The 17,663-nt window shown below is 46.7% G+C and overlaps 1 long non-coding RNA gene and 1 other non-coding gene across 3 annotated transcripts; both read left to right on the forward strand.

The window, feature by feature from the left end:
• The first annotated feature begins 5,050 nt into the window (after positions 1 to 5,050).
• Positions 5,051 to 16,473, forward strand: LOC120368655. Of its 2 annotated transcripts, XR_005582715.1 has the most exons (8): positions 5,051 to 5,139; positions 5,384 to 5,571; positions 6,294 to 6,376; positions 7,869 to 7,927; positions 9,692 to 9,852; positions 10,620 to 10,738; positions 13,128 to 14,155; positions 15,869 to 16,473. It is a non-coding gene; the product is annotated as an uncharacterized LOC120368655 (long non-coding RNA). The 2 variants fall into 2 exon arrangements; XR_005582714.1 differs by lacking the exon at positions 5,384 to 5,571 and having other exon boundaries at positions 15,869 to 16,466.
• On the forward strand, positions 10,313 to 10,455 carry LOC120369595. The gene has a single exon (XR_005583267.1). It is a non-coding gene; the product is annotated as a small nucleolar RNA SNORA12 (small nucleolar RNA).
• Positions 16,474 to 17,663: the final 1,190 nt, after the last annotated feature.

A 17,663-nucleotide genomic window follows, 5' to 3' on the forward strand; every position in this document is an offset into this window, starting at 1 on the left:
GGGACCCAGCCTACCCCTTAATGCCACGGCTCATGAAGCCGTACACAGGCAGCCTGGACAGTAGTCAGGAGCTGTTCAACTATAGGCTGAGCAAGTGCAGAGTGGTGGTAGAATGTGCATTTGGATGTTTAAAAGCGTGCTGGCACACTTTACTGACTCGGATAGACCTCAGCAAAATCAATATTCCCATTGTTATTACCGCTTGCTGTGCACTCCACAATATCTGTGAGAGTAAAGGGGAGACGTTTATGGCAGGGTGGGAAGTTGAGGCAAATCGCCTGGCTGCTGATTATGCGCAGCCAGACACCAGGGCAGTTAGCAGAGTACAGGAGGGCACAGTGCGCATCAGAGAAGCTTTGAAATCAAGTTTCATGACTGGACAGGCTACGGTGTGAAAGTTCTGTTTGTTTCTCCTTGATGAACCCCCTCCTCCTTAGTTCACTCTACTTCCCTGTAAGCTAACCGCCCTCCCCTCCCCACTTAGATCACCACTTGTAGAGGCAATAAAGTCATTGTTGCTTCACATTCATGCATTCTTTATTAATTCATCACACAAATAGGGGAATGACTGCCAAGGTAGCCCGGGAGGGGTGGAGTAGGAGGGAAGGACAAGGCCACACTGCACTTTAAAACTTATTGAATGCCAGCTTTCTGTTGCTTGGGCAATCCTCTGGGGTGGAGTGGTTGTCCCCTCCCTGCATTCTTGGGCATCTGGATGAGGAGGCTATGGAACTTGGGGAGAAGGGCGGTTGGTTACACAGGTGCTGTAGCAGTGGTCTGTGCTCAAGCTGCCTTTCCTGAACCTCAACCATAGGCCGGAGCATATCAGTTTGTTCCTCCAGTAGCATCAGCATTGCCTCTTGCCTTCTGTCACCAAGCTGACGCCACCTATCATCTTCAGCCCGCCACTTATTATCTTCAGCCCGCCACCTGTCCTCGTGTTCATATTGTGCTTTCCTGGACTCTGACATTGTCTGCCTCCATGCATTCTGCTGGACTCTTTCAGTGTGGGAGGACTGCATGAGATCAGAGAACATTTCATTGGGAGTGCATTTTTTTCACCTTCTAATCTTTGCTAGCCTCTGGGAAGGAGAAGATAGTGTGAGCGTTGAAACATTTGCAGCTGGTGGAGGAAAAAAAGGGAGAGTGGTAGTTAAAAAGACACATTTTAGAGAACAATGGGTAGACTCTTTCACGGTAAACCTTGCTGTTAACATTACATAGCACATGTGCTTTCGGTACAGGGTCGCATTTTGCCTCTTATTGAAGGTATGCCAGTTTGGTGTGAGAGATCTTTCACGCAGGGCCAGGCAACAGAATTTGTCTTGCAGGCAGCCATGGTAAGACACAGTCTTTTGGCTTCTTTAACCTTTATAATGTGTGGGAATGATTTCAAACAGCAGCAGCACCCTCATTTCCCATTCCAAGTAGCCGGTGGGTTGGCCATTTAAAATGGGTAGGCCATTTAAAAGGAGGAGGGGCTGCGGTTTTCGAGTTAACGTGCAGCACAAACCCAACTAACCCCCCCCACACACTCACCCAATTCTCTGGAATGGTTGCTTCATCCCTCCCCCCACCACATGGCTAACAGCAGGGAACATTTCTGTTCAGCCACAGGCAAACTGCCCAGCAGGAACGGACACCTCTGAATGTCCCCTTAATAAAATCACTCTGTTTCAACCAGGTGACCAGGAATGATATCACTCTCCTGAGGATAACACAGAGAGATAAAGAACAGATGCTGTTTGAATGCCAGCAAACACTGGGACCATACGCTGCCATGCTGTGGGTCACTGTTATAGCCTCTGTCCTTCATGCCCTTGGAGATTTTTTCAAATGTTTGGGCATTTTGTCTTTTGGAACGGAGTTCTGATAGCACGGATTCGTCTTCCCATACAGTGATCAGATCCCGTACCTCCCGTTCGGTTCATGCTGGAGCTCTTTTGCGATTCTTTGACTCCATCATGGTCACCTCTGCTGATGAGATCTGCACTCACCTGCAGATCGCCACGCTGGCCAAACAGGAAATGAGATTCAAAAGTTCGCTGGCCTTTTCCTGTCTACCTGGCCAGTGCATCGGAGTTGAGAGTGCTGTCCAGAGTCGAATTGTGACCACACTACCCCAAATTCAACCTGGCAAGGTCGATTTCAGCGCTAATCCCCTCACTGGGGGAGGAGTACCGAAATCGATTTTAACAGCCCTTTAAGTCGAAAATAATGGCTTCATCATGTGGACGGGTGCAGGGTTAAATCGATCTAACACGGCTAAATTTGACCTAAACTCGTAGTGTAGACCAGGGCTGAGTGAGGTTCTTTCCATTTTCCCAAAGGCTTCCTATCTCTGGGGGAAGTTGTGATGAATCTGAAAGCCGTAGCTGAAGACCCTGGGTGGGTGCTAATGGAGAGAGAGGGGCTATGGTTTTCACCTGGCACTGCAGAAATTGTAATGTGGAGGTCTGGCCAATCCCACCTGCCTGCAAGGTATAAAGTGATCAGCCTGAGAATACATAGCTGCCTTATTGCTTGCTGGAAACCAAGTAGCATGGGTGCAGTATTGGTTTCCTTTGGGACTTGTGTGCTTCTGGGTGTTCTATTGCCCTTTCTCTCTGATTTTGAGGGTTCAGGGTGATGGGAGGGATCAGGGGATTTTAGAGGATCTCAGTGTGCAGGTCTGTGGCCAGAGAATCATAGAATCATAGGACTGGAAGGGACCTTGAGAGATCATCTACTCCAGTCCCCTGCACTCATGGCAGGACTAAGTATTATCTAGACCATCCCTAACAGGGGTTTGTCTAACCCGCCCTTAAAAATCTCCAATGATGGAGGTTCCACAACCTCCCTTGGCAATTTATTCCAGTGCTTACCACCCTGACAGGAAGTTTTTCCTAATGTCCAACCTTAACCTCTCTTGCTGCAATTTAAGCCCATTGCTTCTTGTCCTATCCTCAGAGGTTAAGAAAAACAATTTTTCTCCCTCCTCCTTGTAACAGCCTTTTACGTACTTGAAAACTGTTATCATGTCCCCTCCTTAGTCTTCTCTTTTCCAGACTAAACAAACCCAGTTTTTTCAACTTTCCCTCATAGGTCACAGTTCCTAGACCTCTAATCATTTTTGTTGCTCTTCTCTGGATTCTCTCCAGTTTGTCCACATCCTTCCTGAAATGTGGCACCCAGAACTGGACACAATATTCCAGTTGAGGCCTAATCAGTGTGGAGTAGAGTGAAGAGTTACTTCTCGTGTCTTGCTTACAACTCTCCTGCTAATACATCCCAGAATGATGTTTGCTTTTTTTGCAACAGTGTTACACTTTTGACTCATATTTAACTTGTGGTCCACTATGACCCCCAGATCCCTTTTCACAGTACTCCTTCCTAAACATACCAGGAATAGTTCATTTTCCATGTGGGCCATTGGTAAGCCTTCCAAACCTTCAGCAAGGGGTGGGGCCCCAAGGCCAAAAGTTCTGTTTCCCAAATCTAAAAGATGACCCTGAGTCTACTTAAACCCATCCTTTTATACCAAATGTCTTGTTTGTCTCCCTGCCTCCTGAAAACAGGAAAAACCTTCTTGCTGCCTATTATCCAAGAGGACAAGCTTCAAAGCCAACCTTGGGGTTGTGCATTAATTGCACCTAGGTGATACAAAGAGCTATGTATTGGGAGTAGCCGTGTTAGTCTGTATCCACAAAAACAACAAGGAGTCCGGTGGCACCTTAAAGACTAACAGATTTATTTGGGCATAAGCTTTTGTAGGTAAAAAAACCTCACTTCTTCAGATGCAACTGATGTAGTAGAATGGCTTTTTGATTTTTTTTTCGTGCTTTCAATGTAAAATACAATCTAGTCCCCAGAGATACTGTATGTGGCTGCAGTATCTGTCTAAGGTTGCCAGGTATCCAGCTTTCAACTGGAATGCCCGATCGAAAAGGGACCGTGGTGGCTCTGGTCGGCGCCGCCGACTGGGCTGTTAAAAGTCCAGTCAGCAGTGCAGCGGGGGCCTGGGGCTAAGGCAGGCTCCCTGCCTGCCCTGGCTATGCATTGCCCACGGAAGTGACCGCCAGGTCCCTGCGGCCCCTAGGTGCTGGGGTGCCCAGGGAGTGGGAGGCTCCACCCCCTGCCCCCAGTGCCAGCTCTGCAGCTCCCATTGGCCGGGAACCATGACCCCTGGGAACTGCAGGGGGCAGCACCTGCGAATGTGAAGGCAGCGTGCACTACATAGCACTGCTTGGCCACCCATGTGCCTAGAGGCCGCAGGGATCTGGCAGTTGCTTCCTTGGAGCTGTGGTAAGTGCTGCTGGGACCCTGCACCCTAACCTCCTGCCCCAGCCCAGTGAAAGTGAGTGAAGGTGGGGAAGAGTGAGTGACGGAGGGAGGGAAGTGGAGCGAGTGGGAGGAAAGTTTTGGAGAAGGGGCGGGGCAGAGCTGTTCGGTTTTGTGTGATTAGAAAGTTGGCAACCCTATCTGTCACAGCTAGCTCTGGGGGAAACAGTGTTAGTGACACACGCACATGTACACACACTCATGAACAATTTGTGTCACTTTCCTATGGAGCTGTGAATTTAGTGTCAGAGGAATGGTGCGGTTGACATATACGGTGAGTGAGGCTGTAGGGAAGGGTTGGGCTGATGCACACTGTCAGAGAGGATGATGATTCCAGAGGCTGTGGGGGGAAAGGTTTTAGTACAGTAATGCCTGAGGCAGGGGGTGGCCAATAGGCGGACCGCAGGCCAAATCTGCACCTCCAGATGCTTTTAAAAGGACTTTGAAATCTTTTTATTTACTAATTATCAGTATTTTTTTTTATTATTTTCTCTGGGGGCTGGACCTTGACCAAAAATAACTGACTGACTATCTCTGGCCAGAGATGAGTGGGCTGGTGTTTTGGAGCTGGTTCCAGGGGGAAGGGTTTTGGTGTCTCACAGAGCGATCAGGGCTGTGTTCCGGAGGGGAAGGGTTTGGGTGTCGCACACAGCGGTCAGGGCTGTGTTCCGGGGAGGGGAAGGGATCAGCTGACGCACAAAGCAAGCCGGGCTATTGATTCAGGGGAAGGGTTTGAGTGATGCACAGGGTAGTTGGTTCCGGGCGAAGGGGGCTGTTTCGTTGCCATGCCATCGTGCTGCGCGCCGAGGGCCGGTTCTGGTATGTCCGCGCTAGGCCTCGGGCTACGGGGCGTGCGGGCGGAGCCGGACTCGGCGGGGACCGGCCGGGCTCAGCAGTGGGCTGGGCTTCGGGTATTTCGGTCTGAGCGCGCGCTGCTTTCAGCCCTGCGCCGGGCGGGCGCCCGATCGGGCCGTTCCAGCCCCTGCCAGGGCTGCGCTGGCTGCTCCCGAGCCGCACGGTCCCGTCCTGATTCGCTCTGGCGCTTTCCCCCGTTTTCTTGCAGCTACGCTAGCCGGGCCGGCAGGGAGACTCTCCGTGCCAAAAGAGAGGTCTTCAGGAGGAAGTTGTTGGAAAACAGGGTTCATAATGGAAACTGTTGCAATTTCAACCTTGCTATTGCCGCTAGCTAGGGTAACTGGAAAAGTAACGGTACCGTTCAAAAGTTACCTAAGTATTAACAATCTGATTTCGGTAAATAAAACGCTTTTGCAATTTTTTTAATACCTCTTAACAGAAAATTACACTGTGCAGACGCAGTATAACAACTTTTTTTTTTAGTGGTTTTAATCACCAGTAAGCCTTGAAGGTGTGTAAGGACTGCGCTAACGGGCTCCATATCTTGTAGCCCAAATGGTGCGGCATCCAGTGGCATTAAATGCTTTTTCTGTTTATTTAAAACCAAAAATGTTTCAGAAAAAATTGTAAAGAGAACATTAATATTCTATGGTTTAAACACCTAAAATTCAAGATAGGAGTGCATGAGCAGCCTAGATAACTAGCCTAACTCTGCCCCTTGTGTGTGTGCGCATTTCAATATAAATTTTAATTACATGATATTATGTAATAAAGTTGACATGGTTGTAAAAAAATTGTGTCTATTTTGGAGAGATGTGCATTACATAAGGCAGCACTTGTTTTTTCTTGATCCTCAGAGGTTTCAGGCAGTCTGTCTCCTGGTGACTCTTAGGACTCCTGTTCTGGGAAAGTGCATCTGTTTGTGTTAATCAGCATTTAGACAGTAGTGACATTTTGGGCAGGATTTTCCTCAGCCACTTGGGTGAATTGAGTGTGTGAATCCTTGGTTGTAAGCAAGATGGGGTTGCTATTTTTAATATTACCAAATCAAAAAATATAGATACAGACAAAATGACCCCATAATGAGTTTGTGTATATCTACTTTATTTCTCTCCTAGACTGGCCTTTGGGGATGTTGACGAAAAATGTAAGGTTGTTCAACATAGTGCAAGCTGTTCAGAAGAAAAGTGGAGAATTTGATGTAAGATTTATATTTCTGCTTCTGCATCATGGTCTATGAGATTAGCAGTGTCTGACTGTATAATGCCTCCTGTTGCTAAACCCAGGGTTGAGAGTTCAGTCCTTGTGGGGGACACATAAGGATCTGGGGCAAAATCAGTACTTGGTCCTGCTAGTGAAGGCAGGGGCATGGGACTCAATGACCCCTGAGGGTCCCTTCCAGTTCTATGAGATAGGTATATCTCCATATATTATTATAATAAAACATTCCTGGTCTACAACAATGTTAAATTAAGCCAAATGCTTATTTTATTTGAATCCTCTAAATGTAATGTGAATTAGAAGCACAGTGGTTAACGTGCATAGTGCTTTCCATCTTTAAAACATTGAACAAATATTAAGGCTCACAACCTTTTTAAAATTGGTACTGCAGATATGTCTTATCCTCATATTTGCTGGTGGGAAACTGAAGCAGAGAGATGCAGTGACTCACTGAGAGTATGTTTAAACTATGGAGACTGCATGGACGTAGCTGTGGCGCTGTAGCTATGCTGGCATAATCCCATAGCATAAACGCAGCCTACACAGATGAAAGGGTTTTTTCTGTTGTCATAAGAATACCACCTCCCCAAGCGACAATATGTGCATCTTCACTGGAGTTTAGGTTGGCGTAGCTATAGCATTCAGGGGTGTGGATTTTTCACAGCCTTAATTTTAAGTGTAGACCAGGCCTTAGTTAGTGGCAGAGCCAGAAATAGAACCCAGGAGTTCTGGCCTTTGGTTCCCATGCTCATTCTACATTTATCAAAATGTAGAACTTGGATTACTTTACCAAAATTGATTTTTGTTTCTGAGTGGCAAATCATACAAAGGTAACCATTTTTCATAAAATCCAGTCATTTGTGAGTGCTTGAGTCATTTGTGAGTGCTTGAGTCTCTGAGTTAAAGTGGGTGAAAGGAAGGGTGACTTTATTTGTAAATATTTTGTAAGTTATATTTGTTAAAAGTGAGTTAAATGACAAGCGTGTTACCTGTCACTTCATTTACATCCCCAAGCACTTAAGAGTGAAGAAATTAATAGCTGCAAGATATTGTAAATCTTGCTCCTACACATATGAGAAAATAAATATTATTTTCAAATACAAAGAAATGCATGTTTCATTATAACACATCAACTTGAAGTCTGGCTTGTTTGATTAATTTTGATAAGTATTTTCTTCAGATTCTGTTAAATGAGAAAACTTGTTTTCTTTATCAGTTGGCATCAGTATTTTTGGGTGAAGTGTTTCTAATTTTTGTTTCTTGAGAATGATGTATGTAGCTTAATAGGAAAAGTGTGTTCTGTGTTTGTACAGTGCTTAGCCCAATAAGGTCCTGGTCCATGACAGGGGCTCCTAGGTGCTACAGAATTACAAATAAGTAATAAAACAGTATTGACTTACAATAAAATTAGGAATGTATGTGGACTTGCATTTGAGACTGATTAATGTGTTACTGATGCCTTTGTTTTTCAGACATGCTTATATTTTGAGACTGGTGATGAAAGAAAATTGATTATTGCATCGGAGCCAAGGTAGTTGTGATATGTTGAAATAGATATTTATCATATTTAATAAACACGTTACTCTCAAGTGCGCAGCGTAAAATTGGATAATCTCTAGGCTAGTAAATATTGTTTTGAAGGACTTTGGTGTAGTAAGTGATGTAACAGGTGTGTACAGTGTTGTCACTTTGTACCTTTTACTGTTTTTGCATCTCTTGGGAGTGCGTTTTAATATCTTCTAGTTTTTTATTTTTCTTGTAGTAAATGAACATAATTTTTAAATAAATGGGAAGGAGAAACATGGGACTCAGTGGCCTCTTTTCCTAATCCCGAAAGATGCTGTTTAAAAAGGGAACCAAACACCTTCACCATCTCATGACTGTCTTGAGCAACTGCAATATAAACCTGAGGTTCTTGCTATTTTTCTTTTCCAGTGCATCGATTTTCACCCCATCTTATTCCTCCCTTCCATCTCCCTCTTTCTTTAATGTCTTAACCAGCCAGGACAAATCTACCTTTCCAACACTCTACAATGTCGCTGTTGTGAGGTGGGGAAATCCTCCTCCCTTTGAATCATTGGTTGCTAGATGTCAATGATTGGGCTTTCCATTATCTTGTTGGATTTTCCATTGATATGGGTCAGCTTTGGCCAGTCTTTTTAATGACCCGCTCAGACAGCAAAGTGACACACAAGCCCTGATGTCTCTTAATCAGTCCTGAGAGCAAACTGAGGGTTTGTCTACACTGGCAATTAACAGCGCTGCAACTGTCTCACTCAGGGGTGTGAAAAAACATCCCCCAGCGCAGCAAGTTGCAGTGCTGTAAACCGCCAGTGTAAACAGTGTCCTAGTGCTGGGAGCTACGCCCCTCGTTGCGGTGGGTTTTTTTAGAGCTCTGGGAGAGCTCTCTCCCAGCGCTGCGCTGCGAACACACAAGGCATCTTAAAGCACTGCCAGCATAGACTAGCCCTTAATCCTCCCCCCCCCGCTGCATATGTGCAAAGTATGTGGGGAAATGAGGCACATATAGGATTAACAGAAATATTACAGAAAATTCCCACTTTGTCACAAGGTTTTGAGACTCTCAGGCCTGAGCTAGGAACCTGTTGAGTGGAACCTGCTGGCTTTCAACAAAATTTCAGCTGAAATCATAAGAATCATATGCATTTCTTAAGGATTAAACCTTCTAGTTTATAGTCTGGAGTGGTCTCTCTTTTATTTAAAAAAAAACAAAACAAAACAAAAAAAAACCTTTCTATCTAGATAGAGACCCTTGTGTAAGAACACCTGAGCCCTGATTCGGTGACCTACTGTGAGTTAAAAAGTGTTGGTAGGAGTCTATTCCACTTGCCTAAAACTACTGCTGCTGTGGAATATAATCCAAATTTTGAGCTGAATATGAACTATCATAGAATCAGATTAATTCATTGTTTACTTTATATCCAACTGTAAATTCTCAAGTGGATTTTCTTTCAGTCTGCATCCTATCCATAAATCCCATTCATTGCTACACTGGCTGAAGCGCAACTCACCTGCATTCAAAGTAATTTTTTGCAGTTCCTTACCCTTTTCTAAATCAGCTGAAAATTGACAGACTGCTACAAAATCTCCTCTCAGGTAGGGCATGGGAAGTTTTTGTGGCTTTTGTATTTTGAATCTTGCAACTGTGGTCCTGGTTAGCCATGAAAGTCACTCAATGTATTTTGTGTTCAGGAGGGAATTATAATCCCACGGTCTGAGTTAGTTTGCTATGAATAGCTGCTTATATATTTTTTGACCTCTTGTTATGTTTTAGTGCTGTATTGCCCAGGCTAAGGGTGGCTTATCAACAGATCATGTCCTGATTTTGCCTATTGGGCATTACCAGTCAGTGGCTGAACTTTTTGCAGAGGTGGTGGAAGAAGTAAACAAGTGTTGTTTGAAAGAAATTACCAGAGTCCTCACCTACAGTTGCAGGTAGGGTTATAGCAAAGCAGTGGAAGAATACAACCTCAGCTGTTTTGAAAGGGGACAGGTTACATTTAAACCTAAGCATAGGAAAACTCCCCTCTCTCTTTTTTTTTTCTTCTTGGCGTCCCACATGGTAGATAAAAATTCTGTGACCAGCAGATGGGGAACAGGACAAAAGTAAAATCCCTGTGACCACTTAAATGGCCACTTGAACATGCTAATTTTTCCTGTTACAGCAAGTGCAGAGAGCTGAGTTTGTTGAAGGACAATGACAATAGACAAGAACGTTTGTCTTCAACTGATAAAGACGGGCTTCATATAATTCAGGAGGCTTTCCTCTCTGTTTGGGGTACTGAGATATACAGCACATACTTTTAAGCTTTCCTTCCTGACCAAATCTTTGGTCAGTGTCCACAAACATGGATGCTCAGTGACCAGTTTCTGCTGAATTGATCATGGAAGGGTGCATTGTGGTGGTTTTCTGCTTGGCGGATCTGTGACAGTGTCAGAGCGGCCTCAACCTACCACAAAGAGTATAAAGGAGAAGGACAGTCATGAAAACTTTTCCAGAACTTTTCGTTTTCAGTTATTCTTCCAGCTCCTACAAGGCAGACCTGCCTCATAAGTTTAAGTCTGTAGAGACAGGTGATCATCTGTCTCACATGATGACAAGCAGTACTGAGGGGTGTGCAAACCCCCGTGATGGATTTATTGGCTTATCTAGGAGAATAGTATGGTTTGTGTCTTTTTCTTATTGTGTCCTCCATCTCCAGGTGATTCCTATACCACTCACTGTTGTGCTACTGAAGACATTAAAGAGTCCTCTATTGTACAAGTGCAAGAATAACTGATCGAATTACTAGAAATCCCAGAGCACTCTGATATCACGCAAGTATGAAACAAGATTTTCACTTCTCATTTATTTAACCTTAATCCTTTCTGGCTTGTCATTTCATCGAAAAGTATCCTTACATAACCAGCATTAAGCTGTAGGCAGTTGTTGTAACAGAAGATACTGTAGGCCTGCTTTTCAGAGATGCTGAGTACTTACTCATCCAGGTGAAGACATTCTGAGCTGCAAGTGCCCTGCATCTCTGAACATCAAGCCCGGTATCAATAATTGCTGTAGGTAGATGGTTTGATGTAGCATTTAATGAAATATTGCTTGTATGACCTCCTATTCCTTTTATTTGAATAAAATCTCTGAGATTCCCATAGATAGGTGCAGTTCTCAGCGGTTTTCTTAACGATTTAATTTATAGAAACACCCTTTATGTTTTGTAGATTAGTCATCTTTCTGCTTTAGGGTGTCTGTAAATAAAGCTCAGAAGCCTGGGGAAGTCAGAAATGTTTGAGGTGAGGGGGTATAAGAAATAAGTCTTTGTCTGGTGTGACAGTCATGTGCACAAGGTCAGCTGAATTTGTTGCTGGAAGAGCAGGTGCAGCTCCATTTGTTCCAGTGTACTAGTACTAGTTTATGCCAGCTGACTGGCTTTTTGGTGCACTTGCCTGGGTAGAGTTTAGAAAGCTCTTGCCCTTCTTATTTGATCAATAAGTAATAACTAACAGCAGTGTAGCTTGCTGTGTCCTTTAGATCCATTACTCCTTGGAAATCACATCTGCAGCAGAAGTAGGCACAAGCCAAAAATTAGGTTCCGGCTTTTTCTTTTAATTTGGACACACACGGGTTTATCTTCATGCAAGCTGCCTGGTCAGCACTACACAGAGAAGCCTGACTTCAAGCAAGGCTGAGGCTTTCCTCAATCTGGCTCAGAAAAAGCTCCTGTGAGGAAAGGAGCTTGATGCCATGAATAAAACCAGACTTGCTTTGCACAGTGAGTATTAACACCTCTTCAGTACAGGAAGGGCCAGATCTTACCTCATGATCCTGAGGAGTTGACTGAATAGCTTCTGGGCAATGGCACCGATGTGTTTGTATTACTATTTAAAGGAATACAAAAGTTTAATAATACCCTCTGAGCATTGGGAAGTATAAGGGGCTTGATTTTCAGCAGGCTTGGATGTGCAAATAATATTTATATGTTGAAACCAAATCAAAATAATAATTAAAGATGCTTCATGCTGAGCTGTGTAAAACGCCACTAAACTGAGACAAAAACAGCATTAGCCAGACCAACTGTCTTGCTGTGTACAAAACCAGACATCATCATGAAATGAACTCCTCTGTCCTGAAACTCCACCCAGCCGCCAATAAGCAGGTGGTGCAGATTACAGAACACTGGTGGTAGGAGCTCCTGGCAAGTTACCTTATTTATTCTGCAGCAACTTTAGTTTCCAAATTGATTGAAGGTACTATAGTCCATTTTGCACTAGTGAATGATAAAGGCCTGCATGACAGAAGCCACCCAAATTGGTTTTGACACAGAGAGTAGGCTAGCTGCCTATCTTGCTGTGTGCATGCAGAAAGTGGGGGTGTGCATGCAATATGTTCATGTGCATATGTGCCTAGGAATGTACTGAAAAACAGGACCAGTGAGTTGGTAACAAATTTCAGACATGCATAGTTTTCCCGGTGGTGTTTTATAGATTCATCATCACCATCAACAAATGTGCACAGTATACTGAGGGCCATTGCGCAGCTGGAGTGACCATAGAATCATAGAACTGGAAGGGACCTTGAGAGGGTGATGCGAGGGATCAGGGGATTTTAGAGGACCTCTGTGTGCAGGTCTGTGGCCAGAGATTCATAGGACTGGAAGGGACCTTGAGAGATCATCTAGTCCAGTCCCCTGCACTCAAGGCAGGACTAAGTATTATCTAGACCATCCCTGACAGGTGTTTGTCCAACCTGCTCTTAAAAATCCCCAAGGATGGAGATACCACAACCTCCCTAGTGCTTAATCACTCTGACAGTTAGGAAGTTTTGGGTGATAGCATCATACCAGACATTGTAGAATGAAGTTCCCAGATCTGGCTCAATTCTGAGAATCCACGAATCTCTGGGCAGTCCCGCAGGTGATGCTAGGTAGGGTCAAGGTACATCAGTGGAGAGTTTGAGAGCACAATGAGCTGGGGTGTTTTTGGCCATCTTGGCAACATGGCCAAAGAACAAGCAATTGGAGGAAGACCAAATCTCACTCAGAGTTGAACCATTTTATGCCCCGCATTTGATGCTGACAGCACATATAGAATGCCTCTAGCTGCTCCAAGTCTGCTTGTAGAAGGGTCCAGATTTCTGACCCATATAGCAGCGCAGGCAGTACACAGGTTTGATAGATCCTGAACTTTGTCTTAATGCAGAAATATTCTTGCATCCATAGGCGAGACATAGACTTCATTCAAGAGGCAGTGAGACCTATTCAGTGGATGTCCAGTTTGCTGCAACTGTTTGAACTCGTCCCCACCTGCACCAGGGGTTCTAGTGTCCCAGCTCTGAGGCCTGGTCTATACTACAGAGTTTGTTTATTTGCAAGGCAGCTTATGTTGACCTAATTCTGTAAGCGTCTACACTAAAATGTTGCTCCCACCGATGTAACTTGCCCTCTCCGTCGACTTAGTAACTCCACCTGCACAAGAGGCATAGTGCTTAGGTCAACATAGTTTGGTTGACCCAATCAGTGACACTGCGTTACTTATGTCTACTTTAGTGGCTTCCAGGAGGTGTCCCACGATGCCCCATACGTAGCTGCTCTGGTCACCTTTTAGAACTCTGCTGCTTGGCAGTCAGGTATGCATGTACATGGCCCTCCCCCTTTAAAGCCCTGCCAATTTTAAATTTTATTTCATGTTTGGTTGGTATAGAGAGCTCACACAGCAACTGCCCAGCTGACCATGCTGGCTCCACGCAGCAAAGGTGCTCTTGCCAGGAGCATACAGCAGGTGGTGGATCTCCTTGGTCTGGGGAGAAGAGGCTGTGCAGGCACAGCTCTGATCCATCCGTAGAAACATTGACATCCATGGCCAGATCGCTTGGGGCATAGTGGAGAAGGGCTACAACAGGCACATGCCGCAGTGCTATGTAAAAATCAAGGAGTTGCTGCAGGTGTACCAGAAGGCAAGGGAGGCAAACTGTCACTCTGGTGTGGAACCGCAGACAGGCTCCTTCTACAAGGAGCTGCAAGCCTTCCTTGGGGGAGACACCACCACCACAAGCCCCGTGGATACTTCAGGGGAGCTGGAATCAGCGGCCCCTGCAGTGTATACTGAGGAGGAGGAGGAGTTTTGGAGGACAGGCGGCTGGGGGAATGCAGTGGTGCAGTGAGCCAGGACCTCTTTCTGACCGCCGGAGCAGTCGAGTGAGTCCCTGCTATCCAGCACCGGTGAGCCTGATGCAGGGGATGGAACTCTGGTAAGTATGCTATTTGTTTTGATGTTGCAGGGACATCTATTTATTTACTCTTTTTTAATCATACAAGAAGAGATAGCAACTCTGCCTCTACTGGTTATTTCACTGTCTGCCTCTCGTTCCCCTGTACAGCTAGGCAGAGAGGGCCCTGTGAAACAATTTGTTTTTGTGCATTGGGATGTCCCGGGAATCCTCCATAGAGATCTCAAGAAAACTTTCCTGGGGAAGTCTGCAGTCCTCTGCTCGCTCAAAGTAGGCTGCCCGCTGGCCCCAAGCTGCGCCCGCGCCGCCGCGCCGTCCCCCGTCGCGGCCCTCCGGCTCCCTCTGCCTTCCGCCCGGGGGGGGGGCATTTGGGGCCGGGGAGCTCCGCGCGGCGCCTGCCTGGAGCCGCCCGCGGCGGACGGACGGCGGACGGGCCGCGCCGCGCATGAGGGCGGGAGCTCAGCGGGCGCCGCGGGCGCCAGTCATGCGCCGCGCAGGTCCGCGTCCAGTCCCGCTCGTCCGGGCTCCCGTGCAGCATGCATGGGCGGCGCGGCTCCCGCCCCATGCGCCCTCCCCCTCCATGCGCCCGCCCCGGGCGGCCAGCCCGCTGGTGCCTAGAGCCGCCCCTGCCTCTGCTGAAGGTTTCTGGGGGGGACTGCTTTATTTCTTCCACTGCAGTAGGGCACTTTCTCACACAAGTGAGCAATTACATCAGCAGGCACCAGTGCAGCACACAGGCTAGCAGCATACGGATCCAGTCTCCAGCCAGACTCGTTCAGGAGCTGTTCTGTTTCAGCCTCTGTTACCCTTGGCAGTGAGATATCAGCTAAAATTACCACCGCCTGTGGAGAACGGTGCCAGTATTCCATTCAGTTGCCCTATCGACATATACTTATGCCCATGTGCTCACCCCTATTATTGTCCAAAATAGCCCACTTATTCTCTCAGTCCATAATCATCATGGCTAAGGCTATGTTTTAGTCATGGGTATTTTTAGTAAGTCATGGACGGGTCACGGACCGTAAACAAAAATTCATGGCCTGTGACCTGTCCATGATTTTTACTAAAAATACCTGCCCTGACTAAAACTTGGGTGGGTGGCCATGGGTGCTCTGGGAGGGGTGGTCCAGGGGCACTGCTGGAGGTGGCCAGGGACCCATGCTTGGGGAGGGGCAGGATGGTGGCGGGGCTGGCAGGGGCTTCCTACCCTGCTCTGTGTCCCTGCAGCTCCTAGGCGGTGGAGGCAGGGGCCCTGCTGCTCCCGCCACAAGTGCCAGCTGCAGCAGCCCCCATTGGTTGGGAACCCCAGTGGGAGTTGCGGGGGCAAGGCCTGCAGGCAGCATGTAGTGTGGATCACCCTGCTCCTCCACCGCCTAGGAGCTGCAAGGGAGCCATGTCATTGGGAGCCAGGGAGCCTCCCACCCTGAGGTAAGTGCCCCTCCCCCTGCATCTAGCCCTGAGCCTCTTCCCACACACCCAAACTGCTGCTGTTGGCCCAGGGGCTGCCCCAGCTTGGGCAGTCCCTGAGCCAGCACCAGCTGCTGCAGAAGTCATGAAGGTCACAGAAAGTCACGGAATCCGTGACCTCCATGACAGACTTGCAGCCTTAATCATGGCTGGGACTGCTGCTGTGCTCTATGAATCTCAAGGGAGCATGTAGTGCTTGTAACTTGTGTGGATCAAGGGGAGTGAAAACACTCACAATAGTATCTCTATGCGTTGTGCTTTTTGCAGCTGGAAATGTGGCCTTGAGGGTCTCTTCATCCACACCACTGGAGTGGCTCAGATGATGAGAAGAAAGGGGATGAGGGACAACATGTTCCATGAGATCCTGCAAGCCTCTGGTGTTGCACATACTGAGCAGAGGGCTTGGAGGAGCACTCTTGTGGACAGAATGGAAAGGGATAGTGCAGAGAGGAGAAACACACAGGAAAAGGACAGACACACACAGCAGGTCATGATAGCACTTCTCAAGCACCAGATGGACATACTGGAGATTCTTATAGACCTTCGGGTCCAAGTAATCCTTCCTTGCCTCCCGCTGCAGTCTATCGATAACTGCATTCTGGGACCTCCCTATGCTCCCTGCCCCTACATTCCACATATATTTTGGGGCCACTGCAGTACCCCTACCCTCTACCCCGAGGGAGAGTACACACAATCAGAGCTGCAGGTACACTGACCTATGAGAGACGGTGTATTTGTGTTTTGAAATGAGAATGACTGTTCTTTCCCCTTTAAAGGTTCTTTTCCCTGTATTTATATAGTTTCATTCAGTTACAGTTATTTTTGTTTGCAAGAGTTTGGAATAAAAGTCTATTTATGGAAACTTAATTCATCTTTAATAGTTCACAACATGTGGTAGCTGGGGCTGACATTATTCAAAGGTAATAGCAATAGGTGTACTTGCAATGTGTTGTTACCACACACACAGCACTCATAAGGTTCAGACCAGAGTGCTAAAAAACAATGCCAAGCAGAGCACACTACAAGAACACTCATTACTGTGCCTCACTTTTGAAATGGTCTTTCAAAGCCTCTCTGAGCTGTAAAGCTCCCTGTTGAGCTCTTCTTATAGTTCTGGTATCTGGCTGCTCAAAATCAGCAGCCAGATGTCCACCTCTGTATTCCACCTTGGCAGAAGCTTTCCCTTTTTGCTTCACAGATATTATGAAGCGCGCAGCAGGTAGCTATAATCCTGGGGCTATTTTTTTCATGAATGTCCAATCCCGTGAGTACACAGCGACAGCACCAATTCAAACAGCCAAAGGCACCTTCAACAGTCCTCCTGCACCTGCAGAGCCTGTAGTTGAAGTGCTCCTTGCTGCTGTCAAGGTGGCCGGTGTGAGGTTTCATGAACGATGGGAGTAACGGGTAGGCTGGGTCTCCAAGGATCACTATTGGCATTTCCATATCCCCAATGGTAATGCGCCGGTCTAGAAAGGAAGTCCCTGCTTGCATCTTTCTGAACAGCTTTCTGTGTTTTTAAAGATGTGTGTGTCATGCACCTTCCCTGATCAGCCCACGTTGATGTCATTAAATATCCCTGGTGATCCACCAGTGCTTGCAATACCATAGAAAAGCAGCCCTTTAGGAACCCCACTGCTGCAAAACCATTCAGAAGGTCCTGCATGTTGCCAAGAGGACACAATTAATGGCCTGGCACATCTGCATCACAGCAACCCCCCGGTGGATTTCCCATCTCCAAATCAATTCCTGACTGATTGGTAGCAATCTGACATGGCCAGTTTTCACACAGTGATTGCCACTCGCTTCTCCAGCATGAGTGAAGCTCTCATTTTGATGTTGCTGCACTGGAGGGATGGTGCGAGCTTCGTGCACCATTCCATTAATGTGGCCTTGTGCATCTGAAAGTTCTGCAGCAACTGCTCGTCATCCCAAACCTGCATAATGATGCAATTATGACAGAATTCAGAGGTCTGGCGCTTTCGCACAGCTGTGGAATAGCTCTTAGGAGGACCCTTTCAGTATGTTACCCCCCTGCGGGTTACTCTCACAGGGTTAAACC

This window comes from Mauremys reevesii, linkage group 7 (genome assembly GCF_016161935.1).
Source record: "Mauremys reevesii isolate NIE-2019 linkage group 7, ASM1616193v1, whole genome shotgun sequence".
Taxonomy (NCBI): domain Eukaryota; kingdom Metazoa; phylum Chordata; order Testudines; family Geoemydidae; genus Mauremys; species Mauremys reevesii.